General features: G+C 42.5%; 1 protein-coding gene across 1 annotated transcript in view; it reads right to left on the minus strand.

Annotated features, from left to right (window-relative positions):
• Nucleotides 1-637: 637 nt before the first annotated feature.
• TSHZ2 (teashirt zinc finger homeobox 2) overlaps nucleotides 638-27,607 on the minus strand; it is a 475,958-nt gene continuing 448,988 nt past the window's right edge. The window contains exon 3 of the mRNA XM_061631242.1: nucleotides 638-1,678. The gene's annotated coding sequence lies outside the window, so the exon portion shown is untranslated. The remainder of the gene's footprint in view (nucleotides 1,679-27,607) is intronic.

Below are 27,607 nucleotides of genomic sequence, written 5' to 3' on the forward strand. Positions count from 1 at the left end.
CTTGGAAACTGGAGGAAATACTAAACAGATTTCGTTTGTTTGTCCAGGATTCCATTTCATTTTATCCTTACCTTGTTCTATATTTATTCCTCTAAGAATTCTGCTGAAATGTTTTCAGTTCTATGCCTAGTGTATGCCTCACTCTATATTTGGAGTAGCAATTTATGATTTGATACAGTCTTATTTCTCCTTTAAGGATATGAAAACCCATTCTTTAAATGCACCAACAGATTGTCTTTTAAAGACTGGCTTTCTATAGAAAATGCTTAGCTGGAGAGAAAAAAGGTTGTGCATGCATTTAACCCCTACAAACAATGTACTGGGTGACGGGAAATGTTCACCATTAAAATGTCTTAGAAGCTTTTCGTGAGTTGACTTAGAACCCGATTTTAATCTGTGTAATACAGTATTCCTGTTAATAATAACATATAATTAAGACATCCGTTAAAAATCCATAACGTTAATTTAATGGAGAAAATCTAATACAGTTCTATTGGAATTTTTACGTTAAATTAACTTTAACGGGCTTTTAATGGATGTCTTAATTAGATCTCATTATTAACGTGAATATTCCACAAATTAAAATTGGGACCTCAAAAGTTTTAATGGAAAAAAAAGTTAAAAGAACCGTTTTTAAACAGAATGCTTCCTTCTGCCTCTTTTTCAAGACAATTAAGCTCCTTTGGAAAATAAGCTGGAATTTAAGAAATAGGTAGCAAGAGACAATGATACTAGGGGTCTTTACATTACTAAGCATCTAGAAGAGTCTTGACAATAAGTGAGCTGTTTGTTCTTGCACTGATACAAACTGGAAAAGGTTTTAGCTCTCAATACACATGTCAAAAATACATTTGTTTCTGTTGTTGTTTGGGAAAAAAGTTTCATTGCATACACCTGGAAATACAGAACCATGACGATGTTTAACTTAAAAGAAAAGACAAGAGAAGTAACAGAGCTGAAAAACAATCCATTTTCAACAAATCTTTGGCAACAACATGGTTAACCGTAACTAGTGGAACAACTTGCTGGGAAGAGTAACGCTGTTCCGAGTTTTTTTGGCTCGGAATCTGTTTTAACTTAATAATTCTTCTACTTACAGTGATGTATTGATCCCAAGTGCCATGACTGGATTGGGCAACCCAGGTGCACCCGTAATAGCTGCACTGAGTTGAAACATTTCCTTTAGACAAACTATCCCAAAGGGGTTATAAATAGGAAACAGAGATTACCATGAAAAGCAAAACTTCCAGTGTGACTGCATCTTGTGGAACACGCTTGGACGTTAAACGATGAAGAATTATACTTTTTCCCCCTTTCCTGTCGAGTGTTACAAATTGACAAAATAAGTACATCAATGTTTTCAGTCATTATCCTACTTCAGTGGTACTTCGTTTTAGTGACAGCAGAAAGGGGACAGTGGAGACCAGACAGCCTTGGTGCAGTTTATCAATGAAAATCTAATATCGTCCATAAGCAGGGGAGTGGAAATCAATACTTCATTACCAAATTGTTAGTGAGGATGAAGAAGAATAGCTGGAGATTTTTACTATTCTTTTGGCAGTCTTCTCAGTCCAGGTTGTTGGAAGTTCAATGTCAGCAGTGGTGCAATGTGTGGAGGAGGGCTCAGGGCGGGCAGTCACGGTGGGAGCGCTGGCGGAGGGGCGTTAAGGCATTTGTCCTGCAATCAGAAATAAATAAAAACAACAATGCAAACAACAACATGATAATGACGTTTAAATACATAAAACAACATGCCATTTTTGGAGCTGACACGTCTTCAGGTATAACAGTTCCAGAGGGATTCAGGAAGATAACAAAACAAAAGTGCAGACAGACAAATATCAACAAGCCTCTATACCAGCCTTCCCCAACCTGGTGCCCTCTAACTCACATCAGCCCCAGCCAATGTGGCATGCTGGATGGGCCTGATAGGAACAAGAGTCCAAAATTTCTGGAGGACACCAGGTTGAGGAAGGCTGCTCTTTATGATTTAAGACCAAGGACTGCTTCTTCAATGCGCCTGCTTGTGTCTTAGAACTTTTCTGGAGGCTCTTGTCTGGGTTCCAGCAGCTGCTGGAGTTAAGCAACTGATCTCCATAGAACAGGCCTTTTCTGTTGTGGCACCCCATTTAGGAAATACCCTTTCTGCTTTGATACATCTGGCTCCTACAGCTAACAACTTTTCAGCACCAGGTGAAAACATTTCTGGGCATTTTATCGTTTAACAGCAAGTTAGACGGTAAGTAAGGAAATAGACTCATGCATTAAAATGCGTGGCCACCAAGGATTTGCACCAGCAGTGAAGTGGCAAATTCAGAAGTGTAGGGTCCCTTCATGATAGTCATACTATGCCCCCTCATAGCCATGCCCGCTCACTCGCTTGCTCTCCGTCGTCATCTCCACACTCCTCAGTCCTTCTTGTGCATGCCTTTGCTCACAAACACAGACGTCCCTAGGAGCCAATCAGCATGGGACCCTGTTTCCAAAAAAGTGAGGGGTTTAAGACCCCCTGAGACCCTGGACAACTACACCCCTGATTTGCACTGTGCAGCTCACAATCTGATCCTTTCTACTTCACGAATAGGGCCCTTTTGTGAGAGATACATGCTTGGATAAGGAACAGACATCAGCATCCTTGGATGGCAAGTGGCTCAGATTCTAATGCAACTCCAGATCACACATTTAAAACACATGGCTTTCCACAAAGAATCCTGGGAACTGTAGTTTATTCTTCACAGAGCTATAGATCCCACCACCCTTTACAAACTATTTCTCCCAGGATTCTTTGGGGAATACCATGTGCTTTAAATGTATGGTGCAGATGTGAAGCTGCTTTCATGACTCCCTGAGGCTCGATCACACATCCCTCCTCTAGCTGCGTCCTCTGAAATCTAAATTCCTCCCAAATATGTGCCATGTTGAACCAATTTCACTTCATACCACTTAAAGTATTAACGTGGCAGGATTAAAAACCAGCTAATGGCAGGAAGGTGGATTTCACAACCTCAACCATCCTGCCATTTTTTTGTCAACTGTAAACAGAAGTGTTGAGGTTCATATGACCCTCCACCCCAAAGTGTTGAAGCAAGAAGTGAGGGGGGATATGGGGGTAAAATGGGCCAGACCTGCCCCAATTTACACTTCTCACTACCTTTGGCTGAAATGCTGCCTTGTGGTCTGCATATTTCAGACAGCCTGGGAAAGGGCTCTTCATGTGCATGAGGAAGGGCTGTAGCTCAATGGGAGAGCATCTGCCTTGCATGCAGAAGGCCCCAAGTTCAATCCCCACCATCTCCAGATAGGACTGGGAGGATATCTTGCCTGAAGCCCTGAAGAATCACTGCCAGTGTAGAAAATACCAAACTAGATGGACCAAAGGTCTGACTCAGTATAAGGCAGCTTCCTGTGTTCCTATGTGTCATAGGAGGAGAGACTCCGTCCCTACCAGGTCTCCTCCCTGCACAGAGGACCTCAACCTGCATACATTAGTGCATGTGGAGAGACCTTCGCCAGGCTTGCCCCGGTATAGATTGCCAGGAAGCATTTCTATTAGCCTGTGGGGTGATGCAACCCCTCCATGCCCATTGTTTCAATAGCATGAGTGAGAGTGTTTGTGCGTGTATGTGTGTGTGCAGTGTCATGTGAACCTCCCTCTTCTAACCTGCATTTTCAGTCTTCCACATGACTTTCCTCCTCCCTTTTCAGAGTTGTACGCACTTGGGAACAGGGCAGGCAACACAGAAAGGTGGGGTTACATGATGACTGCATCCACATCGAACCACGCAGCACCCTATGAACCAGCTTCTGCTGTAAGCAAGTGTGTGTGTGTGTGTCTTCTCTTGCACCAGGTGATGCAGTATGTTGCGGTGACATAATGCTAACTTCTGAACAGTGGTGAGGGATGCATAGTGACTGAAGCAGGAGAAGAATTCCAAGTGTTGAACATGGCTGTAGGAAGTGAATGTTTCCATTAAACACACGCACATGAACACACACCCACAAACACCCTGCATGATGGGGACCCCATGGGGCAGTCTACACTGGGGGAGAGCTCCTAGACCCAGCTGCTTAGTGCTGGGGGCCACACAGTAGACATCATTAGTGGGCCCCACCAGGGAAGGGTGCTGAGGCTGATGCTGGCATTTCAAGGCCACCTGTTGAATGATCCTGAAAATACTTTCCATGGAACAGCTGAACCCTACCCTTAGCTCCTGCTTCACATACTGAGAATGCTAAGAACTTATTTGCATGATGCTGTGTATTGTATGGTAATTGCGGCGATCACATTATAGCTTGGTTGGGTGAAATATTGACTCTAGACCAGCTCTTTTGTGGAACTGGTTGTGAGCCACGCAGAGAGGGAGTGGAGCGGCAAGAGTGAGGAGGAGGAGGACTTTGAAAGTGGGGACGGTTCCAGTGATGGGCCTACAGGTGCACTGGATTCTGAAAGCTCTCATGCCACGGACAATGACCACTCTGCCCCTATAGCTCTGGTTACCCGTGAGGAGGCTCAGCCCTTCCAATACCCACTTCCCCACTGCCACAGCACAGCCCCCCTCCCTCTGATGGGGAGGATCTTGCTAAGGCAGAGCAACTGCCCTGGCCTTGTACATGGAGGCTGTTGCACTGATAAATTCAACACACACCCATGGCCCCTCTCAGGAGGAGTGCTCATGTGTGCGCGCATTCTCAACAGTGACACTCAGTTCACGCAAGTAGGGTGCCCGCCTATCCTTACTTAAGCATGGTGGGGCATCACTAGTTGCTGTGACAAAGTCTTTGTGCAGTATAGTCGCACAGAATAGTTGTGTCAGCCGTCTCTACACTGAGAATTCAGAATAGATGCTGAATTCTGGGTAACCTGCAAGCTGATTCACGAAGTGCTCTGAACTGAAACTTTCTATTAAATCGACTAAAGAAAAGCACACTAGAGAAAAGGCTTCGTGTCTGACTTCAGTGGGTTCAGGCAGGACAGAACTTCCTTATCAGGTGATCACAGTACCTGTCAGTAGTAACAATTAAGTAATGAGCTTGGCACTTAAGAACTACTATCTCAACATATCATGCAAATTAGCTAATAAGTAGCAACTGGACTATAGAAGAAGATGGGGAATGCATTCTGTATCATTTTGAATGGTGGGACTTCAATCTGAGTTCAATGTTTTTTGGTTTTCATTCAGAGAATGAGACTCTAATTAAATCTGCTTTCATATGAAAACAACCTCAACAGCTTGCATCCAGCTCTCCTAGATTACTCACAACATATTTTTCTTTTTGTTATGAGCTTGGTAACATCACACACACACACACACACAAACGTGGGTAGCTAGTTCAAATCAACATGTGAAAATATTCATTTTAACCTCGCAATCCATGTTTTCATCTATCGGCTTCCAAATCACAATGCTACAGTTGTGGGAGCTTTCCCATTCCATGCAAAATTTTAAAGGTTTCAGGGGCACTCTCCATGTCTGAACCCAACAAGCCTCTGCCCACATGACTCACTGGGCCATAGTCACCACCATGCCTCTAAAGTAAGACAGGCTCCAGCTTTGAAGAGACCCTTGGTAAAATGCCATCTGATGGCTCTCCTCTCGTACGCTGGTGGGGGGCTAACCTGTTAAGTGGTGACAGTGATGTCACTAACACTCCAGTCTACACCAGGCAGCTGCCCAGAGCAGGCTTCAGCCGTGCGTCCTCTTGGGCAGCCATCAGGGATTCTGGCACTGCAAGCAACACCCAGACTGTAAATTGTTCCCCAGTCCTACAATCTCTTGACCCTTTCTTCCTTCTGCAGCGTGACTCCTCCATCACTCATCATTTCTTCTGGCCACCGCTTTTTAGTCTTCTCCCTATTCCATCTCACTTGCCTTTCAGCAAGTCTTTCCCTGCCCTGCCCTCCCCGGACTTTTAACTTGCTCTCCAACTGCCAGCAGTATATAACACGGTTGGAGGTTCTATGGCCCTTGCGATGCTATTGGACTGCAACTTCCATCAGCCCCAGCCAGCATGGCCAATGGGCAGGCATGCTGGGAGATGTAATCCAGCATCTGGAGGGTCACAGGCTCCCCATCCCTGATATTAGCTTCTCCCATTATCAGGCCTTGTAAAGTCCCCATCCAGCCACCCAGACTCATCCTTTCTCAACAGTCGTTCTGTTCCTCAAGCACCCTCCTTTTCACTTATCTTTCCCTCATACTCAAGTTTCTCACACTACTAGTGTCCATTCTATTCCATTCTTTTAACCTCTTTGCTTCATTGTCTCCTGGGGCATGGTATTACTTAGCTTTCTAGTCCCTACTCACAGATTTCTTCTGTAAGGGGTTTCCCTGCACCCCCCCCAATAATAATATTTTACTACCCCTGACAATCTGCTCTCTGCATAACATTTGTCCCCGCCCCTAGCAGTTTCATTCCCTCAGCCAAATATCTGTGAACATTCCATGACATTGAACACACTCAGCCAATCAGCGTGAAGGGCATCATTGCCACCACAGGGCATTATGATACAGATGTATCTTTAAGGCTAATCATATTGAAATAAATTAAATCGTAAACTCAGATCTCTCTCCCCAAAGCTTTATCTTACTGGGCTATAGAAATGGTTAGAAGTAGGCCCAAAGTATATAACATTAATAAGTCTCCACTAAGCTTTTTTAAAAAAATTCTTCACTTCCTTTTCATGCTGCTGTGAGATTTTCTTTGCTCATCGCTGACAAGTTTCCTAAATGAAACATCATGTCAACCTTTCTCTGGAGAAGGAGAAGCTGGCATTGCCGTGGGAATCACTGCATTTTGCAACATGAAAACTGCACAGAGATATTCATTAGGTAATTGAAAGGAAAAGATGTATTTCTGTCAACGTCATACAGTACTGTGGGACTCTCTTCCCTTTAGCTTGAGGATAGCTGGGGACAATCCCTAGAACCCTGGCCAGATTCAGTACAAAATAGAGATATGTAGTTTTTAAGACTTGTATAGGTGAAGGCAGGATGTCAGTGTGGGGTTTCACCTATCACTATGATGAAACAAGCTGCTCCTGCAAAAGAAAACCACCCTCTGATGTAATTATTAAAGGCAGAGAAATCCCACATCAGGGAACCAGACAATCAGCAGCAGTGTGTGAGAGAGACAGTGGTATTCTGCCTCTTCATAGAGTGGTTCGATTTGACGATCACAGCTAACAGTCATTGATAGACCTGTTCTCTATGAATGGTGGAGGGGCCATATCTTAGTGGCAGAGCACATGGTTTGCATGAAGAAGCTCCGAGTCCTTGGCATCTCCAGTCAGAAGGACCAGGTAACTGATGATGGAAACAACTTCTGCTGGAGACCCAGGATAGCCAATTAGGGTAGATACGTTCTGGGTCAGTTAGAGTAGACAAGTTTTGGATCAGATGGACAAAGACTCTGACCAAGTATAAGGCAGCTTCCTAGTTTCTTTCATTTTTAATTTTTTTAAAATTAAAATATCTCGGTATAGTCTGAGGGCTCATGATGTAGCCACCTTGCTGAAGCTGAGCAAGTCTTGGTCTGGCTGGCACCTGAATGGGAGACCAACTGGGTTGAATCCAGTTTTAATCCTACTCAGCATAGACCCCTTGAAATTAATGGACATGACTCACTTAGGTCCATTAATTTCAGCGGGTCTGCTCTGAGAAGAACTGAGTTGGATACGCTCCTATGTATGCCACCATGATGGAAGAAAGGAAGGATATAAAATATACTAAATGAATACATAAATATATATTGTTTACAACTCTTCTAAGATGAGATCTGTAATGACCTGAGCCACATATTGCATGATTTATGTAAGTAGCATGGGTTACCCCCTCATGAGCCCTCCTCCAAAAATAATGGTACAGCCAGCAGATAGCAAGGCTATGTCAGGGTCAGGGATTTCACTCCAAGTTTTTTTCTCCCCCTCCCCCCCCTTGTAAAGCAAGGGCCTTTTAAGAAAATCTCTGGTGAAATTAGGCTAGGAAAAGGGACTCTGCATCTTTGAGTAATGAGACTGGGAAACTGGGAACGCGTTTTCCACTCACTCATTTCTCACTGTATGGCATTCCGATTTCATGACACTTCCTAATAAATCATTGCTTATCACTCACATGGGAACGTAACACTGCTCAAGTTAAGATTCGTTAGTGATTGTAAAGAAGAAACATGAATTGCTCTATATCAGAGCTTTTTGATCATCTTTTGGCCTGCTGCAGGCACTCTTTTTATTGTTATATTTACTGTAACTGTTGTTTAAGGCATAAATAAAAGAGCAGCAAAGCACAGAAAATATGAATAATGTAAATAAATTTATTTGTCTTATTTATGTGTCGATGGAAGCATTTGGCAATTATGCTGCACAGCGGTTTGTATCTGGCATCAGAAAAAAAGAGAGAGAGAGAGAGAGAGAATGCTGCAACAGCAGACAGACTTGATCTGGAAGGCTATTAATAGCATTGAACATTGATACACACATTTTGCCCTAAGAAAAGGCCTTCTGCTGCTACTTTCAAGAGGAGGCCCACTTGCAGGGGCATTGAAAAGTCCACCCCCCACTGTGTCTTTTCCTGGTCAAGCAAATGAGAAATGGTTTCTATTTGTTGTGGGCCCCGAGCACTAGGGCTCCTCTCTTCCCTCTCTGCTTTGTGGTTTCTTCTCACTCACACTCTCTCTGGTCACATCCACACCAAGTACGCTTCCAAGGACTTGGCTTCCCCCAGAGAATCTGGGAACTGTAGTTTGTTAAAAGTGCTGGGAATTGTAGCTCTGGGCTGGTTCACACAGAGTTTTAGTATGGGTCTGGTGCTACTCACAGACCCTTTTAATTTGCATGGTTCACATGATGTGACTGGCAGTCAGCAGCTGAAACGCAGTTTCCCCCTTTAAATCTGTAGTAAAAACATGCTGTTTTAATCCAAAAAGGAAAGGTAAATACATATCCAATTCGTATCTCTAGGGGCTTATAGACGCTTTACTCTGATGCTTCCCCTCTCCACACCCACTCCCTCCTCCTCCTTTGTTCATGTCATTTCTTGTTTGGCTGCTGGCTCCAGTTCTGCAAGCCTGCTGCAAATGTTGCTGTATTTTTCTTCCCAATCTGTGCACAAAAGCATAACTCTGTTCAAGCAAATATTTGCATTCCAGCTGGATTGTAGCAGTGAAAACACAAATAATCACACTTTGAGGGGGGGTATGAAACTCTGGAACCAAATGAAAATGCTCAGCTGGTAAGGTAACCAGAGGAAGTGAAAACTTGACCTTAAGAGGGCGTGGTTTTTAGGAAGCTGCGTGATTGATCTTTCCCTTCAGTGTGCGCAGCTGGTTTGATCCTCCTAGGACCTATGTGAACTGTGCAAACAGAAAACGGAGGTAAAAGCAGCATTTTAATACATTTTGCTTCCATGTGGATAACCCCTCTGTGTGGAGCAGCCCTGGACCCAGCTTCCCCTATTAGGTGAGGCAACCACATTTCTAGGTGGGGCATTTTGGGTGGGGAGGCACATAGTGTCATCCAATTCCACCCCCGTCACTGGTGGAGAGGATGTGAGGGCCAGGCCAGGGGAAGGGAAAGGCAGTGATCTTCCCCCTCACTCCTCCTCCATGCAGAGAGAATGTTAACTTACACAATAGGGTATGTAAAGGTCAAGTTAACAGAAAAACTAGTATGAACATTAGGAATTAAATGATTGGCATGTTGTTTCATCAGAAAAAAGGGCATTCAAGATACAGTGAAAAGGGGGATACCAAAAGGTGGAAAACAAACAAAACAGGTTATGCTATAACTGAGAAGTTAAAAACTAGCATGGAGCTTGTTTTCTCAAAAAAACAGTTTTAATCTTGTATCACAACACCAATATTTATAAAAAAAAGTTTAGAAACAGAGTAAGAGCTATCATACTCAAGCATTTAGGTGCTGAGAACAATATGCATCACTTTCTTGTTGAAGTCAATGAGATCAAGTCCTTAGCTTTGTAAACTAGTTACTGCCTTATAGACTTCCATTCATAAACTTATAAAAATGTTTCATAGAAGTGCAAGAAAACTCCCTGAATGGTAGGTTCACAATTCACCTTTGCAGAGACAGAGAGAAAATGTGTAACACCTAAAAAACATTTATAGCTGAAGCTTTGATTTTTTCCTAGAATTAAAGTAATATAAACATTAATCAAATTAAGGTTAGCTGTCCTTTCTTTTTCAAATGCAAGAAAAACAAATTCACTAAATGCATCATCATCATCATCTGTTTATTTGTATGCCATTTTCCCAAAAAATTGTGTCCAAAGATGCTCACAAAATGCCAAATGAATAATAACTACTCAAAACATATGCTCGTGAGTCATTGAAAGTTTCTGCAGCTGATCGATCCAAAGTTAGAAACGAAAAATGGAAAATCAGTAATTAGGCCTGAGTAACAGTTTAGGTGGCTAACCGGCTAGCCAGCTAACTAGTGTGCACAAAAGTATTTCTATTCCACTGGGGCTGCTTCTATCCTTTGCCATTAAGTACTCGAAGAAGAAGAAGAAGAAGCCACTATGATTGTGAATATAGTGAGTGCCTTAAAAGAGTAAAGGGTAACTTAGGGTATTTTTTTCAGATCACTTTAAGTTATCTATTTAAACTTTTAGCAATAAGCACTCAAATCTGTTCTCATCATAATAACTGCAGAATAAACAAACTCTTATTTCTTACTACAGGCAAACAAACATGCTTCTTTACTTCTGGCTGGGTAGAGAACACAACTGAATCTGAATCTGAGAAGCAGAGCAAAGGAAAAGCCCAAGGAATAGAGTCCATACTATAGCCCATAATACAAAGTTCAAATATTATCTCTAGGGTCATGTTACTATACAGGCTGTTTTTTTCCAGGATTACTTAAGTAATTATAGGTGATAATAGGGTGATTGTGATCATAAAAAATCCACACTCAATCAGGGTAGCAGATATTGGGGGCTCTTTCAGATGAGGCTTTAACTGTGCATTCGCCATGCCTTATTCACTGAATTTTTCAGAAGGTCCAATTCCTAAATTGCCCCTGTTCTTAAAACAAACTGTCATACTTTAAATGGAGGTTGTCACTGACTATCATGCCACAAATTAAGGAATTCTTTCTTAAAAAATTGGAAGCGGGGGTGCAAAACACATCTCCAGGGGTCTCCTAACAACTCTCAGCACCCTCAACAAACTACACTTCCCAGGATTCTGTGGGAGAAGTCACGGCAGTTTAAAGTGGAATAAGAATGCTTTAAATGCATGGTGCGGATGGGACCCTGATCATGAAACTTCTGAATAACCCTTGTTTGGGCCTTTGACCTTTTGAGTAGGGCTGTAGCTCAGTGGCAGAGCATGCTGCTTTGCATGTAGAAGGACCCAGCTTCAATCCTTGACATCTCCAGGTAGGGCTGGGAGAGCCCTGCTCCCTGAAATCCTGGAGAGCCACTACCAGTCAGTGTAGACAATACTGAGCTAGATGAACCGAGGTTTGACTCGGCATAAGGCAGCATCCTATGTTCTTCTCTTTGCTCTTGGAAGAAATGTCTACCCCAATTTCCCTTTTGTTGGGTTTATTATTTATTATTTTATTTATTTAATTTAATTTATATACCGCCCTAAGCCCGAAGGCTCTCTGGGCGGTGTACATAAAATAGTTTACTATAGTAGACCAAATTAGCAGACAGGTCACACTAAGGGCATGGGATAACTGGTGCTTAATATGGCTAACAAAATGATCCCTACTCCACCCATTTAGCTGAGTACTGGAAGCAAAGATTTTTCATTGTCTTCACAGTGATATCGAGGGGGCAGCTGAGCTCTAGAAATCACTAGGTAACATCAATAGGCTGTTCCCTACACTTCTGTTATGTCCAAAGACAGAAGGGGTGTACATACATTACATTCAATGGGTGTACAATCTGTATACTCGTGTACACAAATAGTTAAGCTGTACACTCATACATTTATTCACATGTAATAGTCACTGAATGTACAGTCTGTGTACCTGTGAACACAATAGTCGAACTGTACAAATCAAATGTGTCCAGTTTTTTTATTTTTTATCTGTCTATCTGTTGATTTAGTTTGAATTTTTCTAAACCACACCTTTATCCAAACATGGATTCCAAGACAGTGCAGATAAAAAATCACAAATATCAATGCAATACTAAAGCGAACAATAGAACTCAAATCAATATAATCAAATCTGATAAGTAATGAATCAATAACTATTCAACCACCTAAAACAATGCAGTAAATTTTAAAAGCCTGGGCAATTAAAAATAACCTGGTGCACAAAAGAGTACAATGTAGGGGCCAGCTTCCCTCCTACGAGAAGGTATTAGAAAACCAGGGTGCCACCGCCAAGAAGACTCTTCCACTGATCCATTTCCTCATGGAAGTGCTGGGTTTCATAATGCTGATTTATGAGTTTCTGGGAGGCTGAATTGGCAGTTAGAGGCTGGGCTCTGTAAGAGGAAGTCATCTAAGGCATAAAAAACAGGGACTTGGGAGATTTTGGGCCTCAAATGTTTTCATACAAACATTTATACATTCGTAAAGGCAGCCTGTTTCTGTGCAGTGCAGGAATGGGCAACCTTAGGCTTGGGGTCAAAATGCTCCATCTGGCCCCAGGACTTTCCCCAGGCTATGCCTCCTCCTCAGCCACACCTCCTCTTCCAAGACCACACCCCTCACTGGCCTTATTTGGCACCCTCCTTGATTGTTTTTTCCTGGCTAGAACGTGTCCTTGAACTCTCATAATGTCTCTTGCTTGTCTGGAAGGAGGAAAGAGATGGGTGTGTATGTGTAAAACTAACCTAATGTATAAAGGTAACATTTTCATTTGTTGCTCTACCCACTTGTACCTCTGACTCTGCCCACCACTGACATGTGGCCTGTGGGAGGTTGCCCAGAATGGAATGCATCCATTGCAAGGCATCCCCACTTCACTTCTTGAGCTGATGCGTCTCCCAACAGGGATAGATCTGAAAGATCACTGTCCAGAGAAGTTCAAGCCCACTGCACTTCCTACCCCACCTCTTCCCTGTTTATCACCACATTTGCAACAACTCAGATAAAAGCATGGTGACTCAGGAGGGCTCCCTAATTATTCAGGAGTTCCTTTTCGTTCCTTTCAGTTTGCTTCAGGCCTTTGATTAACCCCTTGATCATGCAATCACATCTGAGATGGAACAAGTTAAGTGGTTGACTTCAGTTACAGGTTTTCATTTGCCTGCAGAGCCACAGGAAAAAGGAGGTCTTTGTTTCATTTAGCAAAAGGAAAACCACATAACAAAACATGCCCCCCCCCTTTGTGTCAGCATGAATTTAGCCAGGAAACTACATATTTGGTGCATGTGTGTTTTGTGTCAGTATTATAAACTTGAGGGGTTTTTTACAAATCATATCTGGATTCAGGGCAGAGCTATATTTTATGTATTATTCAATAATTTCCACCCAGTTATCTGTCTACACTCACACACACTGCAAACACTGAGGCTGAAATTTGAAGCAGAAGTCAAGTGCAGGGGGAAAGGGCCTCTTAATACATTCCCCGTGTGCCACTTTCCCACTGAAAATCACTCTGCCTTCCCTCAGCTGTTTTTACCACCACTGGTGTTATATTAATCAGGATGAGACCGAGGATAAAATAGAGCATCTTTATTTAATAATTCTTAAATAGTAAAACATCTGAACTTGTTCTGTGTTAGGCCTCACCCAGCACCACAACACTGTCTAACTAACTGCAGTAACTTAATCAGTCTAGCTCCCCCTAGGGTGTGTAATACCCTCTAGAGAAAGTTAACTTTCTTTGTTGTGCATCTAACTTAAAGACACATTTCACTACATTTCCCTTTGAGTTCTAACTTATTTTGTGTTTTTTTCTATCAGCAAACATTGTGTAGAATAACATTTAGTCTCTATAATGTTCTGATTTTCAAATTACTCTTCCTCTGGATGTCACTCTCTTTGGACTCTCAGGAGATAGGCTGTCTTTGGCAGGTGATGCTTGCTCACAAGAATTTGTCAGTTCTTTGTTCTCAGTCTTTTGAGATTGTTCTGGCAATAATTTCTGCTCTTCTGGTATTCCTGCCTCTGAATTTTCACTTTGTTGTGAAATTGGTTGTGCTTTGGAAACCAACTGTAGATGTCTCCTGTTCCTTCAGAATTTTCTGTTGTTGGTAGTTACAACATAAGATCTTGGAGTTTGACTTTGGCTCTGGACCATTGCTCATTCAGACCATCATTTCTGGTCACTCACTTTCAGTCTTACTTGTGAACCAGGTTGTAATTTTGGTAGTGTCTTCACTCCATAACGTTTGTCGTAGTAATATTTATCGTTTCTTTTAGCCATGTTGTCTGTGACACAGACTTTTCCCAAATCAAGCCACTTAGGATACAAATTTGCTTCTAAGGTTGGAATTGGTGTTCTTAATTGTCTCCCCATTATCAGTTGTGCAGGACTGCACTTCGTTGCATTGATAGGTGTTGCTAAGCACTGCTTAGCAGTGCTAGGAAGGGATCTTCCTGATATCAGATTCACTTTGCTGTTTGTACTGCTCTCTCTGCTTCCCCATTAGCTTGTGGGTAATGGGGACTGGCTGTAATGTGACAAAAGTCATATTTATTTGCGAACAAAGTAAACTCTTTCCCTGCAAATTGCAATCCATTATCTGTTACTAGCGCATTTGGGCATCCTCATCTGGCAAAGATACTCTTCAGACAACTGATAACAGTAGAGCCTGTTGAATCAGGCATGTATGCAATCTCTATGTACCTGGAGAAATAGTCTGTTGCGACTAAGTATTTTGTCCTTGTAACTCACAGATGTCTGCTTCCACTCTCTTCCATGGTTCATCTGGCAATGGAGTGGTAATGAGTGGTTCCTTCCGTTGTGAAGGTTTATTTGTCTGGCAAAATATCACAGTTTGCTATTATTGCCTTGAGGTCTTGCCCTTTTTGTGGCCATCCAATAGCCATTCTTGCACATTCTCTGCACTTAGTGATTCCTTGATGAGCTTCATGGAGTTTTCCTGTCGCATTGTAGCAGGAATGACAATTCTATCACCAAATAGGACTGTTCCTTCCAACTCTGTAAGACTTCCCTTTTCTGCAAAGAAAGGTTTAAGGTTAGTTGTCAATTCAGATATGTACAATGACCAACCAGTTCTGACAAATTTTAGCACCCTTGAAAGGTCTGGGTCAGTGCTGGTAACTGCTTGAATGTGTTGAAGGAGTGTGGTAGATATTGGTTTAGAAGCTTGTAGAAGATTTACATAGACTTTGATTTCCTCAACTAACTAGGTTGTTTCAGGGTCTGGAGTTTCCTGTGGATTTCTTGACAGTGTGTCTGCTACAACAAGAGTCTTGCCTTGTCTGTATTCTGCTTGAGGATTGTACCTCATCATGTGTAAAAGGAGTCGCTGACATCATATTGGTACTCGATCCAGGTCTTTGCAGTTGATCAGTGGTACCAAGGGTTTATGGCCTGTACAGAGTGCAAATGGTTTTAGCCCATAGAGATATTTTGCGAATTTTTCATAAGCCCAAACAGCAGCTAGACATTCCTTTTCTATCTTAGCTTATCGGCTCTCAGCTTCTATTAGCATTCTTGAGCAATAGGCCACTGGTTTCAACTCTCCATCATGATTTTGGAGTAGTACTTCTCCCAGGCCATAACTGCTGGCATCAGCACTCACTACGGTCTGCCAGTTAACTTCATCGTAAGCGAGTACTGGAGCCTTTGTTAAGAGTTTTTTCACTGTTGAGAAGGCCTTTTCTTGGCTTGGACACCAGCACCATGGGCTGTCTGCTTTCAAAAGTTTATTTAATGGGTGTAGTTTCTCTGCCAAATTTGGCAAAAAGCGTCCTAAATAATGCACCATGCCCAAAAATCTTTTCAGTCCTGTGATGGTGTCTGGAGGTTTAATTGCGGAAATGGCTTCTACTTTCTTAGGATCTGGACTTGCACCATGCTTATTTATGCAGTGATCACGATATGTAAGGTCTTTCTGGTGTAAGATGCATTTGCTGTTGTTGAGTCTTAGCCTTTACTGTTGCTAAGACTTTGGCCAATCTTTCATCATGTTCTGCCATTGTGGCACCATAAACCAACACATCGTCCATGAACACTGAAACACCTTCCAGGTGTTGTAACAGCTCCGACATTTCTCTCTGAAACAGCTCAGGTGCATTTGAAATTCCAAATGGCAATCTCTTGAAGAAGTATCTCCCAAACTGAGTGATGAATGTAGTCAATTTAGCAGTGTCGGCACCTGGGCAGATCTGCTAGAATCCACTTGCAGCATCAAGCAATGAAAATATGCAGGCACCAGCTAACTGTGGCAGGATATCATCTATAGTAGGAAGAATGTACTTTCCCCATTTTACAGCTTTATTTAGTTGTTTTAGATCCACATATACCCGTACTGTTCCTTCCTTTCTGGTACTGGAACCATTGGCGCACACCAATCAGAAGGTTCTGTGATAGCTCCTATGACTCCACAGCGAACCATTCTCTCCAGTTCTGCCTTTATTTTGGGTAGCAGTGGAACTGATATTGTTCTGGCAGTGTGAATAGCATAAGGTACGGCCCCTTCTTTGAGCCTTATCTGTACTGGTGGTGTCTTCAAAGTTCCAACTGTATCAGGAATTTCTGAGGAAAGCTCATCTAAATGTTGCTCCAACCCCATCATAGTTGCAACATCTTGGGTTAGGAGGTTATTAGTCTTTTCACAGATCACATAAACCTTAAAGTCATAGTCACTGTCTGTATAGCAGGTTCTTGCTATGAAGTATCCTGTGCAATTTAGATTCTGTCCTCCAGAACCAGCTAAAACTGCTGTTGTTTGCTGGAGTTTAGGCAGGTTAGAAAAAGACTTGTAAACAGACTCAGAAATTATGCTGACATCTGCGCCAGTGTCTATTTTAAACTTTATTGAGAGCCCACTGATTTGTAGTGATACTTCCCAAGGATCTGTGGAATTTTCCACCCGTGTGACTGGACCCAGAAAAAATTGTTCTTGACTTTTCTGCTGCTCCACAGTTTCACTCACCACAGTTTCACTAGTGCAGCATACAGCTGCAAAATGACCTATCTTCTTACACTTGTGGCATTCTGCAGACTTTGCAGGACAAACTGCTCTTTGAGTATGCCCTTTCCCACATCTTGTGTATCGAGGGGCTTTTATTTGAGCATTAAATGTTTGGGTGTATATTTGTTTCTGGTATTTTAGAGTTTGGGGTATCCATTTCTGCAGGGATTTCTTGGCTATTTCTTGCAGCCCTTTTAAATCACCCTGGTCTTGGACCTGGTCTTTTATAAGGTCTGAGTTTCTTATCATCTCCACAGCCCTCTCCAAAGTGAGACTGGATTCCAGCTGCAGCTTCTGGGACAGGTCTTTATCCAAAATTCCCACTACCAATCGGTCTCTGAGCATTTCAGTCCTGGTGTCTCCAAAAGCACATTCATCAGTTTTCTCATGCAGCCATCTTATGTAGGCATCTGCAGATTCCCCTGGTTTCTGATGTCTCTGGTGAAAGTATGGCCTCTCATGAATGAGATTTTTCTTTGGCACAAAATATTCATCAAATTTCCCCAGGACTAGGAGATAGTCATCCTGGTCCTCTGTAGCAGCAAACTCAAATGATTTAAATATCTGCTCTGCTTGATGGCCCATGGCATAAATCAAGGAGCATACCTGAATTTCTTCCTTCAGTTTTGTAGCAATGCGGTATCTGAAAAACCTCTGCTTCCAATCTGGCCATGCTGTGGGACTGATTTCAGTTGTCCAAGGAGCTCTGCTACTCTGGAGACACTATGGGGATTTCTTAATTTCTGACACCATGTTATATTGATCAGGATGAGACCGATGATAAAATAGAGCTTCTTTATTTAATCATTCTTAAACAGTAAAATATCTGATCTTGTTCTGTGCTAGGCCTCATCCAGCACACACAACACTGACTGACTAATTCCAGTAACTAAATCAGTCTAGCTCCCCCTAGGGTGTGTAATACCCTCTAGAGAAAGTTAACTCTTTCTTTGCTGTGCATCTAACTTGGACACATTTCACTGCAACTGAAAGAGTTAGTATCTTCTTCCCCAGTGCTGGTGATGGAGGAAAGCAGTTCAGGAGGACTGTGTGTGTATGTGTGTGTGCGTGCATGTGTGTGTGTAAAAATAATACAAGTTTAGGAAGCTCCTCCCTTTGGCAGTTGTCTTCTGTTTCAAACTTTAGCCACAGTGGGTGCATTATGTTTAAACATACATCCCAAAGAATAATCACGAGCCTACACTAAGGGTGCATACACACCATACATTTAAAGCACTTGACTTCCTCCAAAGAATCTTGGGAGCTGTAGTTTGTTAAGGGTGCTGAGAATTGTAGCTCTGTGAGAGGGGTAAACTACAGATTCCAGGATTTTTTGGGGAAAGTCATGTGCTTTAAATGTGCTTTAAATGTCTAGTGTGAATGCAGCTGTACCATAGTATTTCCATAACATGTAGTTCTGTGTGGTGGGGAAAACACATCAGCTTCCAAGGATGAATCTGACATCACCCAAAATACTTGCTCACACATTTATTTATTCAGTTATTTATAAAGATTGTGGTTAAACTATCATCTTAGCTAGTTGTTCAAAGTGTTGAGAGAGAGTGTGTGTGTCTGATATATAAATGTTACACGGCAGGCATACAAATCTTATGATGTATGCCATTTAATACATTTTAATTTTAATAAAATCATTGCCCACAATACCAATAGGAAGATAATCCCTTTTAGTTCTCTTTGCCCCCCATCAACTTTATCAGCTTTAAAGCACAAAAATCCTTAGACATATTTGTCAGTAATTTGGCATGTTTTTTGCCTGGGTCTTGTATACAATTTTCATGTGAATTGTCCACAAAATAATAGAGGAGATTAAGTGAATCCTTTTTAAACCATCCCTTTTTCAATCACCTCAAAAATGCAAATGCCGTCCTTGCAGGAAAACCACTGCAGCTATTCTAAAATTCAGCAGGATTCATATTATAAGCCTGCAAATTTCATCGAGTTCTACCAACAACACACACCAAAAATCAAAATGATAAACAATCCTCTTTTTAAAAATGTAAAGGTGCCAAGCAAAACTGAGTTATGACCATGCAGAAGCCCTACATCCATGTCTCTTCAGACATGCAAGGGCGACACAAGGTCATTTCATGAAAAAGATACAATGTGAGGGGGCTAAAGACATATCCCCACTTTAAGTAATCAAAGTAATGTCCTACACATCTTCTGCTCAGGTTCTGGTTGTGGGCTTTCCATAGGCATCAGGTTGGCCACTGTGAGAACAGGATGTGGACTACATGGGACACTGGCCTGATCCAGCTAGGCTCTTCTTATATTCTTACATGAGTAATGTGTGAAATAAAGTTCAAAGGAGAGAATTAGATTATTCTGCTCCTCAGTAGATCCAACAACAAACCAATTTTTGGAAAATATTTGGTTTTGTTTAAACACAGACATTCTATAGCAGATGCATTTATTTTTAAAAATACCATGGCACATTTACTCCATGTTCGTTCCTGCCCCCAAGAGAAGATTGGGAGTCGGAGGGCTGAAGCTACTGGGGTAGAAGAGGATCAGTATTTATTTATTTTTAGAATACTTATATCCTACTTTATAGCCCCCAAAAGCTATCAAAGTGGCTTACAAAAGAGAGTCACAATAAAAATCACATTCAAGTTTGAGATCTGGAACAGAAATCACATGGTGTCTGTGGTGCCAGGATTATGCAGATGGCATTTCCCACCCTCATCCTTGGATTTCCTTTGTGTTGCCCTTCAGCCTCCACCTACTAGGCAGCAAAGTCCACTGAGGCTTCCCCTGGGACAAGAGAGTGCGGCTGACCAGCTGGAACTGCCTTAGCCCATGATGGAAGCAAATGTTCAGTTTTGAAGTGGAAGCCCAGCTTCAAATCTCCTTTGAAGTTCATTCTAATGGACCTATTTGAGTTATTTCCATGTAAGATTGGTGATAAAATAGGATGTCTATGTGTGTTCCTGTGTATAGAGAATTGATCACATGTTCAGCCCCAGATTAGGCAATCTATTGCTAATTTTGTCACAAGAGATGGGAGGGCAGCTGTTGAAACAGGGGATAAATATTTGACAATGCTGTTAAGGCAAGTTTGCTAACGATTTTTGAACAACCTCCATCCGAGGTCTAAATGCCTTCAATATCCATAAACAACTCTATACTGTCCAATTAGGAAGACAAAGACATAGAGGCTTGTCAGAAAGATTTGCATGGCTAAGTGTCTGAGATCACAGAGATGATGAGGGATTGTTCAAGAGAGGATTTTGGCGTGGAGGGTGCTAGAAGAGAATGCTGCATAGAACGGATGGCTATCATTACAATATTACAGAGTCTTACACCTTCCCAATTACTGGCAGGTTTCATTAATTATGGCAATATTTCCCTAAGAGTCCATGTTTCCCCCCTCCCTCTCTCCCTTATCACCACTGCTCCTCTGTCTGCAGAAAAAGCACAACTCAGCAACTGATCGTCTATGAACAACTGGGCCATGCAGTGGCCTGCGCAGACGGAAACGAACGAATAAACAAACAAACAAACAAATAAATAAATAAATAAATAAGGCAGCCCTTGGATCTGCAATCAAGGTGGAAGAAAAGAGGGTTGGTCATTCAGATGTGGGTGTTTCTGAATTGATATCAAATGTGTTTGGATTTTGTTAAAAAATAAAAGGGGTGTGTGTGTGTGTGTGTGTGTGTGTGTGTGTGTGTGTGTGTGTGTGTGTGTGTGTGTGTGTGTGTGTGTGTGTGTGTGTGTGTGTGTGTGTGTGTGTGTGTGTGTGTGTGTGTGTGTGTGTGTGTGTGTGTGTGTGTGTGTGTGTGTGTGTGTGTGTGTGTGTGTGTGTGTGTGTGTGTGTGTGTGTGGAATAGCTGCAGCAGCCACAAGGGGCTATGCAACCTGATGTGCTTAAAAGCAAAAAAGGGAAAGATAGCATTTCCCCCACCCCACTCCTCCAGACAGGTGCACAAAAGTACAGGCAGATTGTAAAATGACAGTCACTTAAAGTCTGTTAAGCTGAAGTTTTGCTAGTTGAGACTGGCAAATCGTACAAGGGGAGGCTGTGCAGATACCACCAGCTCAGCCCCATTAAATATAATGTTGGAAGCATTTCCCTGCTGTCATCATGTTACTATCAACAGCATTATCTATATCAACTGCTGCTACAATTATGCTTAACGACTCCTCTTGCTGCAAAGAGTCAGCAGCCTCCAAGCTTGTTTTCATCTTAAATATGCCAAAGAGAGGCTAGATTCTAATCCTTCTGATGCTTGGAAAACAAGACCAACCCCCCCCCCCAGTCCATGCGAACATTTCCAAATCATCCCTGATAGCATTTCCCCCCTTCCCATTCAATGGTTGGCCAACTGTTCCCAGTGATTTCTATTACATTTTCTACCTATTATTTCATGTAATGGCATTCCTTAAATTTTAAATTAGCTCCAAAGAATAAAAATAATTGAATTCCTGCTGTTTTGTGTACATAGAGGGTGACAGGAGCTAATGTGATAATTTAAACTGTAAATGAGTCTTCACTTTGTGTTCATTAATTACAGCTAATTACTGAATTACAAACCTTCTTGGTTAGGCACTGTTATGTATTCATGTAGCATGTTAGACCTCCAGCTGGTAGAAAACTGTTTTATAGACTTACAAGATGACATGCTAAACTACCATAGGAACAATTCCATTTGGGGGTGGGGGGGAGAAGACGGGGTGGAGAAACTAAAAACATATCAAGGATTGAGTGCTCTGAGCATAAGCAATGAGTCTAATTCGGATGTGAGACAAGAAACTACTCTGCATGATAAACGGAATTTCCTGAATATTCAGGACAGGCAGTAGATACATTTTTTCATATGTGGATGAATACTCCAGGGACCCAAATAATCTGGTGATTGGAGGATTTCTTTTCATCACAGTATTTTCTTAAACCATATGAGCGTGAACGCTGATGTAAGCATGCCTTGAATACAATTAATTTTGGATCCATTCTGAAGCAGCTAATCTCCACTTATCACTGCTCATAGCAACAGCAGCTAGTTATTGCTTATAGTAACTACTTACTAGTTATAGTAATATTAGCTACTAAAGTTACTATTAAGGTACAGTAAGAAGCGCCGCTGCCAGGAAAACGCAGCAGTAAAAAGTGGCAAGCTGCCATCTCAAATGTTTGTATTTCCCATGCCAGCATAAAGGTTGGTGAAAAAAGGTTGCTGTGGATGCAGCATACATTTAAAGCACATGGCTTTCCCCCAAAGAACCCTGAGAACTGTAGTTTATTATGGATGCTGGGAATGTAGCTCTGTGAGGGGTAAACTACAGTTCCCAGGATTCTTGCAGGGAGGTCATGTGCTTTAGATGTGCTATAAATGTATGCTGTATATGCAGCCAGTATTTTTAGGGTCCTTCCAGATGGAGAGTTTTACTACAGAGCTACAGCCTTTTCCTTAGGAGAGCAGGGTTGCAATTCTTTTTTTTTATGCATCTGGAATTGCAACGCAGCCTCGATACATGAGGGGTATTGCTCTTTTTCAGCCCCCATGTGGACCCCATTATCTTCTGTCCACAGAGGGACATGACTTAGCGTGAGGGAAGTCCTTGGTCTCTCCCCTTTCTCCCACCCACTGCATGGTAGCTTTTATTATTTGTTTCCAGATATATGTTGCTGCTCTGTCCTCTCGCTCCTTCTCCCGACAGTAATTAAAGCGGCTGCTTCAGCTATTTGTTCCCTTCCTTCTCCCCATATAGTGCTGTAATTGGTCTGTCCTTTCTGTCCTTTCCCTTTACCATGTCTTCATTTTTTCTTTTATTGTTCGTCCACACCATTTTATTTTCATCAAAGCACAAATGATACTTAAACAAAATGCGTTAGTGCAGAATTAAAATTTGCTTATTTCCCTGCCCCGCTCAAAAAATACCACAGGGATAAAATGGTGCTTACCGGGCACCAGATAGTGTTGTGCGGGGGTGTAGTCATCCAGGGTCTTGGGGGCGTCTTAGACCCCTTACTTTTTGGGGAGCCAGGTCCCAGCAGGGTCCCTATGTCTCCAGCATCCTTTGAGCCAATCAGCATGAAAGTGGAGTGTGTTGGCCACGAAGAAAAGTCTTCTAACATGCTTGCCCTTTCCTGCTGATTGGAGCCAATCAGAGTGAAAGGAGGTATCAAGTGGTGACAGTGACAGAGAAGCAGAAATAAGTATTCAAACCTGGCCAGATTGTTCTATAATCTTAGAAGGGGGTGTGCCTGTGAGGGGCCGTGCCTGTAACTATTGGGACCCTGCACTTCTGAATTTGCCACTGCACTACTGTTGTTGTGTCAAAATCTCTCCTCTACTTTCTCAAAAGTTTTCTGTTTCATTTTCAGGACACTTCAGAATTTCTTTAGAATGTTGGTGGGTGCAGGATTTTGAGCTTAATTTCCATTGTGAAGTAGCCAAGGGTGGGGGGGGGTGTTTTTCTTTCCAGGAAACGTTTCTCCAGCACTTTGCAGCCTCCCTGGCTGCCTGTGCTTCCTGATCTGAAAAAGGACCATGGGAGGAGTTACTGCATGATGTCTTTCCTTTGGCTTTAACTGAAGAGCAGTCACCCAGGAAGGCTGCAGAGTGCCAATCCTTGGTGAGATGATGTGTAGAATGAATGAAAAGAGACAAAAGCCCTTTGGCCACCTCAAAAGTAAATAAAGGCAACAAAATCCCTGCACCCCACCCATGAGAAATTCACTGAAATTTTATCTCCCCATTGATAATTTTCAAAGGTAATTTCTTTTGTCATTAATTGATGGTGAATGGTCGCAAAACACGGGGAATTTTGAGCCCAGCACTACAACCAGAGTAGGTGGCTACAGCCTGAGGATGACTGGCAGGAGGAGATCATGCGAGGGATGAGCAAATCTGTCAGTTTTGCTTTTTCTCAGTTTCTAATGCTTCTGATCTGAAGTTCAGTTCTCCACATTTTCACACCAATTTTTAATTGGTTTTTTTTTAGGGGGAGGTCCTCAAAAATTCATAAACATTTAATGCTAATTTAGCCTAATATACAATTTTAATGCAATTTTGCCTAATATACACATTTTTACAAAGCAGTTCCCACTAATGCATTTTTATATGTTACTATCACTAATGTATGCATTTTAATGCGCACTTTACCCAAATATCTTCATTTTTATACTCGTTCCTTGGCAGGAGAACTGCACTGCAAAATTCAGAGAAGTTTGAATTTCAAAGGAAGGGTGTATTTTGGTCCACATATTGTTTTGGAAACAGCAAATTATGCAGGTTTGCCTTTAAATGTGAACAAAATTGAATTTCTCCCCCATTCCTAGATCAGGCCTACCCACCATGAACTCATGAGAAAATCAGTGACCTGAGCTGTGAGGGGTGGACCATAGCTCCAGCAGCATATAACTATGTCAATTCTTTGGCTGCTGCTTTCCGTAAGCTCAGCTGAAGCCTGGCTGCCTTTCTCGTTATCCAAATGGAAACTTTGAAGGTCATCTCCCCCCCTATTTAGTGAACATATCCCATAGCACAAGCCCTCTGCCAGCTTTGGATGGCTTGAAAAGAGTATGAGACAAATACATGGAGGATATCACTAGCTCTTAGCCATGATGGCTATGCTCTGCCTCCATGGTCAGAGGCAGTGTACCACCGAATCCCAGTTGCTGGAAACTGCAGGAGGGGAGAGTGTTCTTGCGCTCATGTCCTGTTTGTAGGCATTCCATATCACATTGCACGGTACAGGTAAGTACAGATGTTACATGGGGGCGGAGAATCCATTGTTTTATTCCAGGCACCCTCCCTCTTAAGTTTTAGACAAGCTAAGAATTTTATTTTATTCTGGCTTAGCTTTTACTTTATAAGAAAAGGTATTTTCTTTCTATGATAGGTGACATGTTAGAAGTGTATAAAGGTATGCATGGCATAGAGAAAGTGGATGGAGAAAAGTTTTTGTCCCTCCCTCATAACTCGGTAGAACTTGGGGACATCCAATGAAGCTGAATGCTGGAGGATTCAGCACAGACAAAAGAAAGCACTTCACACAGTGCAATAGTTCAACTAAGGAATTCACGCTCACAAGGGGCAATGATGGCCGCCAACTTGGACTGCTTTAAAAGAGGGTTAGACAAATTCACGGAGGAGAAGCCTTTCAGCGGCTACTAACCATGATGGTTATGCTCTGCCTCCATGGTGGGAGGCAGCATGCTTCTGAATACCAGTGCTGGAAACCGCAGGAGGAGAGAGTGCTCTTGTGCTCATGTCCTGCTTGCAGGCTTCCCATAGGCCTCTGATGGGCCAGTGTTAGAACAAGATGCTCGACTAGATGGGCCATTGGCCTCATCCATCAGGCACTTCTTATGTTCTTAGTCTTTACCGTTTGCTCACTTGGGCACGTATGTTGCATTTACACCATAATCCCATACAGGTCTACTCAGAAGTGAACCCCACTGAGGTCAATGGGACTCCCAGAGAAGTGTGAATGGGGTTTTAGGAGCATTGGACTCTGCCTTATACAGTGTCAGACTATTGGCCCATCTATTTTGGTACTGTCTTATATTTTATTTATTTATTTATTTATTAAATGTATATCCCGCCCTTCCTCCCAGAAGGAGCCCAACATTGGTCCATCTAGCTCAGTATTATTTACCCTACATTGACTGGCATCTGCTCTCCAGGGGATATTCAGACAAGGGATATTCCCAGCCCTACCTGGAGAAGCCAGGGATTGAGCCTCGAACTTTGTGCATGCAAAGAAGATGCTCTCCCTCTGAACTACAGCCCTTCCCCATTTTAACCTTATTCACTCAATAAGCAGTGCAGAACACCATTAATGGTACACTGACATGACATATTTAAATCTTGCTCATGGTAGTATAGTGGCAAATTCAGAAGCGCAGAGTCCCTTCTTTAGAGACACGCCACACACCCCTCACAGCCACACCCCTCTTTCCATTTTCCCTCATCTCTCTTGCTCGCTCTGTCATCTTGCCAGTCCACACTCCACCACAACAGATGTCCCTAGGAACCAATCAGCATGAAAGGGGAGGCTGCATGTTAGCTACTGAGAAGAGTCTTCTCAGCTTCTTAGCTCAAATCAGCACGAAAGGACAAGGAGTCTTCTCAGTGGCTAACACACTCCCTTTTCATGCTGATTGGCTCTTACATAGGGACTTGGTTGGAACCCAGCTCCCAAAAAAGTAACTGGTCTATGACCCCCTGCAACCCTGGATGACTATACCCCTGCTTAAACATAAATAAGCCCTCCCCATAAAAAAATCACTAGACTGACATATACCTATGCCAGGCACACTGATATCCAGCAATGAAAATAACAAGAACACTCTGTCCATTCATAAAAGCTTCCTCACTTGGTCACTGAAAGACAATTTCTGCTCACCATAGCTTACTAGACACGTAGCTGATTATAAGCCTGATACTCTTACTCATTATATACTAATCAATGGTTGTAATGGTGCTAAATAGTATTGCTAACATCTTGAAAACCATGTTTCTCCAAATGGGACAGAAACCAGATTAGCCTTTTGTTTTGCCAGGGAGTCAGATTAGCAATTCATATGTTGGATGGCTGTGCATTATAACCTTCAGTGCACATAAACAGCCTTCTGCAGGCATTAGCAGATTTTTCCATATGTTGCTGATATACATGCACATCTGGATGCATGTGTCTATCTACATTGCAATGTTAATCACAGCCTTATTGGACTGGCTAGATATGTCGTTTGATGCAAATGGGGATGCTCATCCACATCCAGTAGTGTAGTGGCAAATTCAGAAGTGCAGGGCCCCTTCATGTTAGTCACAGCCACACACCCTTCCCTCCTTTTTTTTGCTGTTCAGTTGAGGATGAGACCCTTGTTCATGCCTTCTCCCACAACAGACATCCATAGAAGCCAAAGAACATGACAGGGGAGGGTGTTAGCTACTGAGAAGAGTCTTTTCAGTAGCTGACTCGTGTCCCTTCACTCTGATTGATTCCAATCAGCATGAAAGGACAAAGAAGCATATTAGAAGACTCTTCTCAGTGGTTAATACACACCCCATTTATACGGATTGGCTCGTAGGATGCTGGTGACACTGGGACCCTGCTTCCAAAAAAGTAAGGGATCTAAGATCCCCCGAGACCCCGGACAACTACACCCCTGTTCACATCTCAGACCACCAGTTTCTACTTGAGGTCCAGGAAGTGGTCAATGCCTCACTATGGTAGGGAGTTATGCCCACCACCTTGAAAAAGATGGTGGTGCAGCCCCTCCTGAAGACGTCCTCCTTGGACTGAGAGGTTTTAGAAAGCTGCTGTCCAGTCTCGAATAGTTCGTTCCTCAGCAAGGTGATCAAGAGGTTGGTGGCTAGCCAGCCGCAGGTATGCCTGGAGAAAGCAGATTGTCTAGATTCATTCCAGTCTCGTTTCAGAGCCAGTTTTTGTCACCAAAATAGTCTTGGTTGCCCTGACTGATGACCTTTATTAGTGAGGTGTGTCTGTCTCCCTCATTACTGACTTTTAGGAAGAATCTGAAAACA

Source organism: Rhineura floridana, chromosome 6 (assembly GCF_030035675.1).
Source record: "Rhineura floridana isolate rRhiFlo1 chromosome 6, rRhiFlo1.hap2, whole genome shotgun sequence".
Classification (NCBI taxonomy): Eukaryota; Metazoa; Chordata; class Lepidosauria; order Squamata; family Rhineuridae; genus Rhineura; species Rhineura floridana.